The sequence below is a fragment of the Sus scrofa genome, chromosome 1 (genome assembly GCF_000003025.6).
Source record: "Sus scrofa isolate TJ Tabasco breed Duroc chromosome 1, Sscrofa11.1, whole genome shotgun sequence".
Lineage (NCBI taxonomy): Eukaryota > Metazoa > Chordata > Mammalia > Artiodactyla > Suidae > Sus > Sus scrofa.
In genome coordinates this window covers 28008609-28023453 of record NC_010443.5, presented here as the reverse complement: position 1 = coordinate 28023453, position 14845 = coordinate 28008609, and the positions used below count along the sequence as shown (strand labels likewise).

At 36.8% G+C, this 14845-nt stretch overlaps 1 protein-coding gene across 7 annotated transcripts in view; it reads left to right on the top strand.

Moving 5' to 3' along the window:
- Positions 1-14845, top strand: part of PDE7B (phosphodiesterase 7B) — a 467494-nt gene that overhangs the window by 402301 nt on the left and 50348 nt on the right. The gene's annotated exons all lie outside the window — the stretch shown is intronic.

The window sequence follows — 14845 nt, the reverse complement described above, 5'->3', positions numbered from 1 at the left end:
GGATTCAGAGGCTGCTGCAACAAATCCCTTCCATTTCTTCCCAGGTTGGCTCTCCTTAGTACACAGACCACCTCCAATGGGTGCTTGTGTGTCTCTCCTCTTTCGATTTCCCTTCTTCATTCCTTTTCTGCTGCCCTGTCCTCTCGCACTCTCCACCCTGCCACATCCCCGACAGCATCCCAGGCGCCATCCTGCCTCTGTCCCTTGTGGAAAGATGATTGGCTTCTGACTCCATCAGGGCAGGGGGCAAAGTGAATAACCACACTTTTGGGAGTAGAGCCCGCTAGACACACACAGTCTTTCTCTTGCTCATATTTTCCACTTTATATGATTACTTCTAGGCATTTGTATACTAAAAGAGCCCTTACCCATCACAGCTGAAGTAGAAACAAAAGTAGAGAAGACGATGAGGAGAACATTCCACCCCCTTCCCCTGGGTAGTTGAGGGCAGAAACAGTCTTGAAAATTCTGTGTATTCAAGCACACGGTACCTTGCACAGAGTAGGTACTCAATGAATCTTTATGAGGGGAGCCTTGCCAGTGTTCACCATGAAGCACTAAGAGAGAAACTCAGAAAAAAAACAAATAGGCAATTCTTGCCTGAAGGACTTCACCTGCATTCATTGACAGCTACCACAGACTATTGGATATTTATTAAATAACCATTCCTGATTAGAATATTTTAACATTATAAATGTAATTCAAAATATTCAGAAAACACATAAAAGATGTGTTTTCTGGAGGGAAAGAAGGCAGGAGAAAAGAAGAGCATGCCCATGGGCCTTGGGAAACAACTAAGATTACACTCAGGCCATGTCTCAATTAGCCAACGCCCTTCAGGTAAAATCTTAGGAGACTTTAAGGCTTGGCTCAGAAATGGTTAAACACGAGGCTTGTGTGCATCCTGTCACAGTTTTATTTTGAGCAGCCTGTTTGCCCAAGTACCTCCCACTCTTTCCCTTCCGCAGAAACTGCCGCTCTGTTCTATGTACACAACAAAAATGTTTGTCTTTTCCAAAGCTGAGCTACTAACCAATGTCTGCAAATTTCTTTGTGTAATAACATAATAATCAAATCACATTAAGTCAGTGTCAGTAATACATGTGTTTTCAATTTTAAAACCCACAAGTGATTTATTATTCACCTCCCAGTATTCCATTTGTACATTTAGTGAGAGAAACAGGAAAGTTACATACATAGAATCACTTCCAAGTTTTGCTGTGGAGTTATTTCTCTGGTTGTTTTCTGGTTATTTTACAGGTTGTCTTTCAATATTAGCACTACAGTATGTCTCACTCTGACTTGCCTGTTCAATGATACCAATTTTCATCTTCAACCTTTAAATCTTTATTATTTTTATAATGGCTGTATTTATGCATTATACTGAAATGTCCTTTTACTGGTTTTGCTTTACTGTAATTTATAAAAGAGAGGCAGTCTGAGATTCCTTGAGTATTCATATATCACTGTACCTCAGGGAAAATAGGGTCCCATGCTGGACTCTGTTCTTTGTCCTTTTCTGTAAAGAGCAGAATATGATGAGCAGCACATCATCTTCAAGATCACATAGACCTGGTTCTGGTCCCTGCTCTGCTACTTATCAGTTGTGCAACTTTGGATAAATTACTAAACTCTTCCAAATCCATTGCTTCACCTGTAAAATCAACCTACTAAAACCAACTTTACAATACCCACTTTTATGAAAATTAAACAGGATAGCAAATATTAACTACTTAGTAGGTGCTCAGTATTTCTTAGTCCCATCACCCCTTCCTTGCCCCAAGCTCTGTTTTTCTTATGGATGAACTAGGAGGCCAGGTGAGGTTGTTCTAGACTAAGTGTATCAATTATACCTTCGGGGACAGTTCAGGTACCTATATAAGTAGACACTGGAAAAATCATCTAAAACAATTCCTTCTTCTCTCTGATATAGCTCAATGTGAAAATATATAGCTTCCATGACCTGTTAATGGTATGAGTCTTAATGGGAACTTGTTGCTTAACAATGTCCTACACCAAGACCTGCAGATGTGATTACACCTAAAACGGTACTATAGCCCATTGAAAGCCATGGACCATAAAGGAAAAATCTCAATGTACAAGTAAACATCTCAAGCTTTCAAGTGAATATTTGCATTTAAAGAGTTATATTCCAACCACGTATAATACCCACTTGATTCGCTCCATTAAAGCAGAGAATTCACTCAGATGAACTGTAATTCAAGCAGCCATTGTAATCCATAAAGAATAAAACATAGAGGATCTTTTTCTGAAAGTTTTTGGAGAGCTATGTTCTTGCCCAGGCTTCTACTGACAGATACATTTAGTACTAATCTACCACCATGCTGAAGATGCACTTAGAATCATTTCCGAAAATCCAACAAATTCGGAAAAGAAATAGAAGTTCAAGTTTTTATCTAGGAGATCACCCTTTTACCTGTTGTGTAAAATGAACGAATCTTCCCTGCTCTGGACAGTTCGTTTAATTCAATAATTCTATGGTCATATCTGTCATGAGAAAGATAATGTGCTACGGGAGGTAGGAAAAATCGAAAGAGATAGTATATTTCAATCAATAATCACCACATCCCTTTATCCCTTCATTCAATGAGCACATTTAAAGCCAGCCACATACTTCATGATGGGGCTGATGGGGCTTACAGTGTGTGTAGCATCTTCTGTGTAGTAGGAGCACTAAGAACACCAGTTATTCCAATGCCAACGGCCAAGCATTAGGAGGACTCACAGAGGATCCGCATGCATCTGACTGGGTAGTGAGGAGGCGTTACTTGAGGTGGGCTCTTGAAGGGTGTTTCAGTAGGTGGAGATCATATTCTATTGAGAAGGAGTGTGGGAATCACACAGAAGCTTGAGGGACTTGGGGTGGGGGGTGTGGAAATAGCAAGAACAGAGAGAGTCCTATCTATCTGCAAGGGAACTGGTGGGAGACAAAAATGGAAAAATAAGCTTCGCATTGTGGAGGAGCATGAATACCAGAATAAATATTATAAATGTAACTAAGTAGACATTGGGGAGCCACTGAAGAACTTGGAGCCGAGGGCTGACATGGTAGGAGTTGTGCTTGGGGAATAAATCTGTCAGTGGTAGGTGAGAGAGATTGGAGGAGACAACTGGAGACAATCAGAGGCTTAGTCTAGTATCCTGGGGCGGAGGTGTATAGAACTAGCAGAGTGATGGGCCAGGAGCCGATGTACATTACAACACACATCTGGAATTTTTGTAGTGAACTATAACCATCCAAACAGATATCTCCAGATAAAAGACCATACTTACTTTAAATATAGGCTGAGAACTAGGGAGTTAATGCAGCAGTTTTTAACCTCTGGGGACTTAGAATCAACTGAAAGTTTGGTCACCTCAATTTGCTCACCACAAACCATTGCCCTCAAAACTGGGATTTGCTAAACATTTCAAACTCTGAGAAGCGGAGGGTTCAATAAAACCACATTGTGCCTGGCACATATTTCTCCTTTAAAACTGAGGAAATTTGATATGCTTACTAATTCATTTAAATTTCATTCAAACGGGGATTTTGAAAAACCTCTCGATTGCCCAGAGAAATCTTAAAAGCTTATTTTTAAAGACGTTTTCCCTTCTTACAAAAAGGAAATAATAGTTTTCCAGTTTTCCCTGAACCCCAGAAGTTAGAGATTCATAATCTATGGGTTGGAATAGATTTGGAGTAGGCAAAACAATAAACTAAAAACAGCGCATTTTGCCAAAAAACAGTGCATTGGATGGTAAAAGGACAAGGATTTTGACCCTCTCAAACACTTAGAGCATATTTTCTAGAGCTAAAGCAGCAGGTGTGGGTACAATGAACTTGGGGGAGAAGTTCATTCTAATCTATGACTCATATCAGCCATATTGGCTTTCTCTTCACTGTCAAGAACATAAAAGAGAAATGGCAATTTAAAAAAATAAACATTTTAAAAAGTAGAACTAGAGAAACAATTCTCCCTGCCTTAAAGAAGACTTCTTCCTCCACCTCCTCCCACTCAGTGGCAGTGTTGAAGCAAAGCTCTTCTTCTAGTGACAGCCATCACAAAGTCGTGAGTATTTATTGTATGAAGAAGAGCTAATGACATGAGGCTTTAATATATCTCTATTCAAGACCTGAGTTTAGAAAACTTAAAATAACTTCTTAGCTCCTTTTAACTCAAGATGAGTTCCCAACTTTAAGTTAAATTTTAAGGCGATGGTGAATTTTCTTTTGATTTGGGTTTTTTTCCTTTTCTTTCCTTTTTTTTTGAAGTATTTTTGTTATTATTGTTAATGTTACATTAAGTATATTTTTGTTTTTGATATCACAACTGATTTTCTTACTTTTCTATTAAAAATTCTAGAAGATGCTCCAGATGCTAAAAAAATTAATTTATATTTTATTTCAATCCAATTGCTCTGTCTCTCAAAGGTCATTTGTCTTAAATATATGTCCACCCATGTGCAAACTGTCTCCACACCTGATGCTACAGGTCAGATGTTATCTTTGGTTATTTTTAGCTTCTGTGCAACATTTTTCTAACTGCTGGTAATATGTACAGGAAAAAATAAATGGATATGGCCATTTATGACCACTGATTATTTTTGAAAGACTGGGATAGACATAATGTTTTCTTTCTTCATATTTAATATCTCTATCCGTTTCTCTCACCCTTATCCCCCACCTCTGGCAACCACCAATATGTTCTTTGAACTTTGAGCTTGACTTTGTTTTTTAGATTCCACATATAAGAGAGATTATACAGGAAAAAAGAGAGAGAGATTATACAGTATTTGTCTTTATCTAATTGATTTATTTCACTTCGCAAAATGCCCTTTAGGTCCGTACATGTAGACATCAATGGCAAGATTCCATTCTTTTTTATATTTCTATTTTTAGTTTTTTAAGTCACCTCCAGACTGTTTCCACAATGGCTGTACCAATTTACATTTCTGCAAACAGTGTGTGAGGGTTCCCTTTCCTCCGCATTCTTGTCAACACTTTTTCTTTCTTTTTAATAATAGCCATTGTAACAAGTGTGCGGTGATATCTCATTGTGGTTTTGATTTGCATTTTCCTGGCGATGAATGATATTAAACATCTTTTCATGTGCCTGTTAGCCATCTCTATGTCTTCTTTTAAAAAAAAAAAAAAGTCTATTCTAATCTTCCACTTATTTCTTTTTTTTTTTTTTCCTTTGGCCACACCCATGAGATGTGTAAATTCCTGGGCTGGGCATTGAACCCATTCCACAGCAGTGACCTGAGCCATAGCAGTCACAACACTGGACCCTTAACCCACTGAGCCACCAGGGAACTTTTATTTGTCTTTTTAATTGGATTGTTTGGGATTTTTCTGTTACTTTTCAGTAGTTCTTGTATGTTTAGGGTATTAACTTCTTACCAGATATATGATTTGCAAATATTTTCTCTTATTCAGTAGGTTGGCTTTTCATTTTATTGATGATTTTCTTTGCTGTACAGAAGGTTTTTATTTTATTATTATTATTATGAGAATCTTTTTAGTTTGATGTAGTTCTACTTTATTTCTGCTTTTATTGCCTCTGTTTTTGGTATAAAATTCAAAAAATCATCACTAAGACCTATGTCAAGGAGCTTACTGTCTATGTTTTATAGTTTTGGGTCTTACATTCAAGTTTTTAATCCATTTTAAGTTAATTTTTGTGCATGGTGTATAACAGCAGTCTAGTTTTATTCTTTTGCATGTGGCTCTCCAGTTTACCCAGGACCACTTATTGAAGAGAATCTTTTCCCCACTGTATACCCTTGGCTCCTTTGTTACAAATTAATTGACCATATACACATGGGTTTACTTCTAGCATTCTCTATTTTGTTGCATCGATCTGTTTGTCTCTTTTTATGTCAATACCATACTGTTTAATTACTATAGCTTTGTAAACTAGTTTCAAATCAGCAAGTGTGATGCCTCCAGCTTTGTTATTCTTTCTCAATGGTGTTTTGGCTATCTGAGGTCTTTTGTGGTTCCATGTAAAATTTCAGATTGTTTGTTCTGTTTCTGTGAAGGAGGCCATTGGAATTTTGATAGGAATTGAATTGAATCTATAGAATGTTTTGGATAGTATGGAAATTTTAACAATATTAATTCTTCCAGTCAGTGAGAACAGAATATCATTTATTTGTATCTTCTTCAATTTAATTATTAATACCTTGTTTTCAGTATAAGGTATTTCATTTTCTTGGTTAAATCTACCCCTTCAACATTTTATTTTTTTAATGCAATTGTATACATGATTATTTTCTTAATTTCTCATTCTAATAGTTTGTTATTAGTGTATAGAAATGCAACTGATTTTTATGTATTGACTTTTTACTTGGCAACTTTACTGAATTAAATTATTCTAAGAATGTTTTTTGGTTTTTTGTTTGTAGGGTTTTCTTTACTATGACACCTTATGGCAGATGCAAGTTCCCAGGCCAGGGGTCAAATTAGAGCTGCAGTTGAGGCCCACAGCAACACCATATCCAAGCCACGTCTGCAACTTGACCTGTAGGTTATGGCAATGCCAGATACTTAACCCACTGAGCCAGGCAAGGGCTCAAACCCGCATTCTCATAGAGACAATATTGGGTCCTTAACCCACTGAGCCACAGTGGGAACTCCATAAAAGTGTTTTGATGGAATCTTTAGGGCTTTCTATGTATAGTAGCATTATCAATATCACAATATCATGTCTATATTTTAAAGGCTTTTTGGCAGCTGGTTCTTTTATAAATAAATGTAGACCTTAATGTCTAGAGATACTAATCTGTGAAAAGTGGGATTTGACTGAAGTCATTACATCCAAGTCTGAATTATAAATCATGAAATTTGCTAAAAGCGCATGAGAGTGAATTTAAGTGTCTAATATGTTGAAATGAGCACTCATCTCCTTTAGCACTTTGCCAAGAAAACTAGAAATCCACATTATACATTTTTGAAATCCACTGATACTGTTTTCTACATATAACCTCTTTATGATTTTTTTTCATTTTTTTAAAGTAGTCTAGCAGATCAGCTGCTTCTTAGCATAGGCTGTTTCAATCTCGAAACCCTCATGAATGCTTTTAAGAAAACTGCCATCCTGGATAACTCCATTAATCCTCCAGCTTTGCAGGGATTCTGAATCCTAAACTAGTACAATTGGTAACAAAAGAAAAAGAACTCTATTGTATATCTGCTGTTCCTGCTTTAGGACCCCTAAAATCACACTAATTAACTTTTTTCATTGATTTTAAAACCACATACTTAAAATTAGAATTTCAACCAGATTTCTCCAAAGCTCATCATTGTTGAACTTAGAGTTAGAGTACAGAAACAGGAAAGTTATTTAATATGTCACCATGTATTTAACACCTAGAACTTGCAGGATATTGTGTATTTAACACCTAGAACTTGCAGGATATTGTGGTCTTATTAGACCTTACAGCCTAATAAGAAAGTCAGACATGTAGCAGTCACACAGGGCATAGTTAGAGTGTTACAGTGGCAGTCAACCACAGTGAATGGCACTGGCAGGAGGACCTGGCCCCTGGAACACCATTTGCGGGGTTTGAGAAAATAATTTGGAAAACTAACATATAGGGTTTAGAATCTTACATTTTATAAATTGTCTTATTCTTTTAAAATGGTATTTGATGATGATGTTCCTGTAAACTAATTGAGAGGATTTATTCAAATTAAAACAACAAATTTTGTGTGGAATTTCCATTGTGCACAAGATTATGTACTAGATACAAGGCGTTACAGTGTTTTGATGAGATGGTCTCTGACCTTGAAAAGTAATAAGTTATTTATCCCAATATAGCTATAGTGTAAGACATAATTTAAAATCCCGTAAGAGAAGAATGTACAAAGCATATGGATAGCCACTAACTCATCAAGGAATTTCATTATAATTATTATAACAACAATTGTATAATAATTACAAGTATTATAATTATTAGTATATTAATTATCTGATTAGGAAATTTGTTGATAACATTATTTTAAATATTTAATAGAATTAATGCTCTGAAAGCCTTGATAGTAGGTTTATGGAGTTGGGTCTCTATGTTTACTTGAAGCAAGTTCTGCTCTCTTAAACCTAAAGGCTTTCCTTGTTCTCAATATCACCTGAGCTGCTTCTGTACCACTTACTAGCTATTTTGGAAATACTAGGTAAAGGCCTTGCTAAAGGAATTATGTATACAGTTGACAGAAACAACCTCATCATATAGATGTGCTTAGCAGCTTTTTTATTCCAGATGTTTATTCTAGGTTTAAGATTTCCCCAATTACCAAAATTTACCAGCCCCTGTAAAGAGAATATGCCATAGAGAAGATACTCAAAATGAAAATAATTTTTATTAACAATTTTTTGCATTTAAGCCAAACCCAACTTGTGAAATTTTAAAATTATCATGCCAGCAGTGCCAATATAAACTCCATAGCCTTAAAATTAGTGTCTAAATAGTGCAGAAATGTGTTAATATGTACATATTTGTGAAATTTATGAAAGAACATGTAAGCAGAAAATGCATTTCACAGTCAGGGTCAATGTGCACATAGATTAGGCAATGAAACATTCTGGAGCATTGTTTTATAACTGCTCCAAATGAGAATATGAGGATCCATAGGCCATAAAATAAGAAAATCCAGACAAAAAGCACCATTCGGATAACCATGAATGCCTTTAAATAATAATTTTTAATTATATAAAGCTATTAAATAAACCCAGCATTTTATTATTAAGCACTTGGTTAAGATTCCCTCTAAATTTTTACAAGCTGATTTTAACTGAGCTATCTATAAAATTTAGTTTAGCTCATCATTTAAGTTTATGTCCAGAAATGACTATCATTCTACCCCTAATAGTCAAAGCAAAAATATGCTAGTTATTCACTAAGATTCCTTTTGGAAACAAAAGTGTTGGGTCTTATTCAATAATTGTAAACACATTTCAACACTTCAACAAGCTATACCCAGGATTATTATATAGCATGGCGATTTATTCACAGGTTGTTCTTATATGGATTTTTTTCTCCCAACTATATGTTCAGTTTATATCCTAGTTTTCCATTATCTCACAGCACAAAGCACTCCCAAAATGACAGCTGATAAATAAGTTATTGTTTTAAATATATTTATTTTTCCTTCACTATTGAGTGGTCTTTAGAAAAACCTTGAGGATTTCTTTTCATTTGTCTTTCTGAGTGTCCTCGCAAAAGAAAATTAAACCCTATTGTTTTCATAAATGGCCACCTAGCATCACTTCTGAATTATTTTCTAATGCACTAAAGAGTAACCCAGATAGCAGTGCTAAATGGCACAGTCATGACTGGCCTGGGTATTTTAGAGAATACTGGTCACAAATGAATACTGCAATTTGGCAGATATCCATCTGCTCATCTCAGACAGTAAGTTTGAAATTGTACAAGAACACATATTTTACAACCAATTCATTCCAAAACTTTGAACCACTCATAATGAATGACATTTTATGCCAGCTATTTTAACCTACACACTACCATAAAAAATTACCTACGGGGGAAGATCCTGTTGTGGCTCTGTGGTAACGAGCCTGACTAATATCCACGAGGATGCGGGTTCAATCCCTGGCCTCACTCAGTGGGTCAAGGATCCAGTGTTGCCGTGAGCTGTGCTATAGGTCGCAGACATGGCTTGGATCCCGCGTTGATGTGGCTGTGCATAGGCCCACGGCTGCAGCTCTAATTTAACCCCTAGCCTGGGAATTTCCATATGTTTTATGGGAATTCTCTGGTTGCACAGCAGGTTAAGGATCTGGCTTTGTCACTGCTGTGGTATGGGTTTAATCCCTGGCCCAGGAACTTGTGCATGCTGCAGAGGCAGCCCCAAAAAATTACTATGAAAAGATTTTATTGGATAGATTTATTTTAATATTTGTCATTTGTTACATTATCTGAGCTTCTGGTGCAATGATGCAAGACAGGGCCAGAACTAGGGTGAGGGGAGTGAAGCACTTACATCAGGCTCAAAATTTGAGAGGGCATTAAATAACTCAGTAATTAAGATATATATTTTAACATAACATTTTTAAAATAAAAAATAAGAAAATACCAGAATTGAAATAAAGATTAAAAGAGATCTAAATTCTGTCATGTTGGTAGACTGTCATCTGACTACAGAGGAAAAAAATAAGTAGGGAAGGAAGGAGTCTTGCCGTTTTCCTCTTTGGTTTAAGGGGGGAAAATGGATCTAAATGTAATATCTCTAGCTCATAGCATCATTGGATTAGCAATAGTTTAATCAAAATGGTAATTTTAGTGACTAAAAATCACTATTTCCTATCATCTATATGTCCTATATGTGACAAGTGTCATTACCTAAACTATGAATCTGCTTAAAATTTATCACCTGGAAAGCTGAATGGAAGTTTACAAAGAAATAATGAATAATTTCAATTTGCTGTGTTTGTCTCATAGTTCCATAATTCAGGCTTCAGTTGTTGGCTTCTACTGTGTAAACACAGGCACCCTCTCAGCCACGTAGGAGATTTGCTTTTAATTTTTTAGAATGAGGGAATGTTCGTAGACTATAAAAAACAGACTAGAACATGGTATGGCTCATTGTTCCCCTCTAGGTTTATACATAACCCGGAATAATTAAGTACCTTAATTTGTTGACACACTTGACTTCATTCTGTATAGTTCTTTATAGAAATATCACGATGTTTCTTTTCTCCCCTTAGTAGCAAAACTGCTAAAATTGAATATACTTTTTGTTGTTGCTTGAGTTCTCCTTTCCCATTCTCTCTCTTCTTAGACGACTTATTATAAAGTAACTGCAGATCTATAGAAAATTTGCAGGAACGAAACAAAGAACATTGATATACCCTTTAGAAAGATGCACCAATTGTTGCATTTTGCCCCATTTGCCTTACTGCTACTTTCCTTGTAACTGCTTGAGAATTTGTTGAACACACCCTGCCTCTTAATCCCTCAATATTTCAGCATGTATTTTGTAAGAACAAGGGATTCTTTCGTGGAACCGCACTTCAGTTATGAAATTCAAGACACTTATAGATAGAAGATTATAATCTCATATACAAATCCATATCCAACTTTTACAAATTCTCCTAACAGTGTCATTTATGGACATTTTTTTCTGATCCAGGATCCGGTTCCAAGACATGCATTGCACTTAGCACACTCTATGTTGTATCCATTATTACGAAACTATAACTGAAGTCCTCTTTGTCTTCTCTGACCACAACTTTTTTTTTCTTTTCTTTGTTCTTATTCATTTTCTTTTTTTGGCTACCCCACAGCATATGGAATTACGGGGCCAGGGTTCAGATCTGAGCCTCAGTTTCGAGGTACACTGTAACCCACTGTGCCAGACCGGGGATTCAACCGGCATTCCAGAGCTGCAGAAATGCAAGCTTATCCTGTTGCTCCATAGTGGGAACTCCAACATAGACATCTTCTAAGAGAGCAGCCTGAATGTTTTGTAGAGTATGCTTCACCTTGGGTTGTTCTGATGATTCTTCTTTTTGAGGTCAGATGTTCTTTGGGGGCCGGAACTCTGCATGGGTGATATTGTATCCTCAGTGCAATAGATTAGCAAGAGTATGTCAACTTCTCCCATTACCCATGATATTAACTTTAAATAGTTAGCAAAGATGGCGCCCCCTCTACATTTATTCATTAAAAAACTGTCCATTTTTCCTTTCCAACTATTGTCATCCGTGAAGAGACACTTTGATACTATGTAATTATCCTTTTGCTTTTTAATCTTGCACTTAACGATTTTATTATCCATTAATGATTTTTGGCCTGAATCAGTTATTACTATTAAGATTGCAAAATGGTAATTTTCTAACTCTGTTATTTCTTCTACCTTATTTATTGGTGAGCACCGACTGCAGGGAAGAGCTTTCCCCTCTCCATATTTATTTACTTGCTTGCTTGCTTACTACCAGTGTGGACTAGTGGAGTCTTGTTACAATGGTTTATAATCCATTCTTCCATCACTCATGTTGAGTTTCAGACTTTCCTGTATTTGTTCAGAGAGACCCCCTATACATTGTCTCCTCTGTCACTTTCCTGTAAGCCCATCATTTTTTGAGCTCCTTTATTTTCTAGCATTACATGAAGTTATAGTTCATCTTGTAGTCTGCCTGCTGTAGTCCTAGACTTGGCCATTTTGCCAAGGTTATTTTGTTCCTTATAGTGATAGATTGAATTTAAATGATAAAATTTAGTGCTAGATATGCTTGTTGCTACTGAGTATTGCTGTTGCTGAGTATACAATAAAATATGCTCTTTTAAGCACATAGTTCAATGAATTTTGACATATTGATACACCCATGGTCAATTCTTGGACTTTACTTGATCTGTTAGCAGCATTTGATACTGAGGATCACACCTTCCTTTTTGCAATATTGTCTTCACTAGACTCCCGGGAGATGATGCTCTCTTGGTTTTTCCTCCATCCCCACAGGATGCTTCTTCTCAGTCTCCTTTGATTCTCTCTACTCTTCTCCACACCCTTTTTAAGTTGAAGTACTCCAGAACTCAGACATCAGAACACTTTTGTCATCTGTATCTATACTCACTCCCTAGGTAATCTCATCTGACAACTCCCAAATGTATATCTCAAACCCAGTCTTTTTCCCAAGCCCTGGGTTTTATGTCCACTTATTTCTACTTGACATCTTCACCTGACTCTCCAATGGACATACAAATTCAACATGCACAAAACTGAAATCCACCTGACATCCACTCCACCTGTAGCCTTCCCCAACTCAGGTGATGGCAGCTCCATTCCCCCAGTTACTCAAGCCAAAAACTTTGAGGTCCTCAAAATATATTCAGAATCCGTCCACTTTTACACCCTCCACTGCTACCCCCAAGTTTTAACCTGGATTATTCCAGTATCCTCATAACAGGTCTTATTGCATCAAAGCTTGCTGCCATAATCTGTTCTCAACTCAGAAGCCATGGTGACCCTTTTTAAATGTTAAGTCCTTCCATATTACTCTTCCCCTCAAAACTTTGCAGTGGTTCCACATTTCACTGAGAGTAGAGCTCAAAGCATTGCAACAGCTTGGCAATGATTCTCACACCCACCTCTGCTTTGTTCTAAGACCTCATTCTTCACTCCTCCCTTTTTCCCTCCTTCCCACCCACACTGAACTTCTGCTCATCCCAGGTACCAGAAAGCCAGGCACAATCCCACTCTAGGGTGATCAGAGCTAGTTCCTCTGTAAGAAAGGCATTTTCCCAGATATCTGGTTGGACAGCTCCCTGACGTCCCTCAAGTTTTGATCAAATTGTACCTCTAACGAGGCCAGATCCTGCATTCCCCTGCTTTCATTTTTTTCCCATTGCCCTTACCAGCTTCTAACTCATCTTTATGAATTACTTCTCCTTTATGTTTATTGGTTCTTTCTATCTATGCTGCAGTGCAAACTTCTTGAAGACAAGGATCTTTGTTTTGCTCATTGGAGGATCTAGAACTGAAGGATCTCACCAAGCATCTAGAACATGCCTGTCTCTTAGGAACACTCAAAACATTATTTTAAAGGAATAGGTCATTTCATCCTGTACTTTGACTTGATAAACATAGAATATGAGAGAACCCATCAGTAGGATTGAGTCCACATATCATATACCATTTTTAATACTGATGTTCACCTAAGCACCCAACTTCAGTTTACTCCTCTTATCTCTTTGTGTTCTTGTTTACATAATTCCACACATGAACTCTAGAACCATTTTAAAATAAAAAGAAATTCAATCAGGTGGCATTTTCAGAAAGTGGTAGGGTTTGTCTGCCCTGATTAAATCTTAGATGCATAAAACAACCTAAATAAAGAACTGATTTGGGTCATGCCCTGCCACTGAGGAGTGCCACCTTGCTAAGAAGGTTGCCACATTGATTCCTCTGCTTCTAAAATCCATTGTGATTTTGATTTTCTAGAGGAAAGAGGAAGATGGGAGGCAGCATGAGAGAAACCAAATTTCTTAATATATGAACTGTGCATATTCCTACTAGAACTGTTCAACTGACTCCAAATCCAAAATTGGCAGCAGACGTCACTCATGGGGCTGAGTGAGTCATAGAATTTCAGCTGAGATAAGACATACCTTGACAGACATTCAAATAATGTGCTTGGGGTATTTCTGGACAATGACCATGATGTCAACAGTCAAGTTTTCAAAGGCACATGTGATAGGAGTATTAAAATATCTCTACTGACAGGATCGGATTTTTACGGCCTCCAGTGAAAGAGAATATACTCCATTAGAAAATAAACACCCTCTCTGCTTCATGTCACCAGAATCTAGGTCACTTTTGTGCTGAGATTTTTAATTCCTTTGCTGCCGATGTTCTTGGGACCTTAAGAAACATTTCCTCATGTCTAAGCTCGTGTGTTCTCAACTCTTCTAATTCAGGTGAATGATATCATCAGACCAGGGAAAGTGTAGGAAGATACCATGGTCTAAATTTTGGAACTTCAGTTCCAGTATAGCAGAAAAAAAGCATAACTATTCCTTAAGTGCATGCAGAAGTAGTGAACTCACTCACTAGACTGACCAGTCTTTAATTTGTATATTTCATGTCTTCCAAAATTATAGTCAGAACTATCTCAGCATTTTAAAAAAATTTTTATTATAGTTGATTTACAATGATCTGTCAATTTCTGCTGTACAGCAAAGTGACCCAGTTACACATATATCTCAACATTTTAATGAAAGTTAACATATAAGAAATATTTTTGTTCTGGAAGAATTCCAAGTGCAGGCCTAAATGATCTGTATTTGAGAAAGTATTGAGAAATTCCCACTGTGGTGC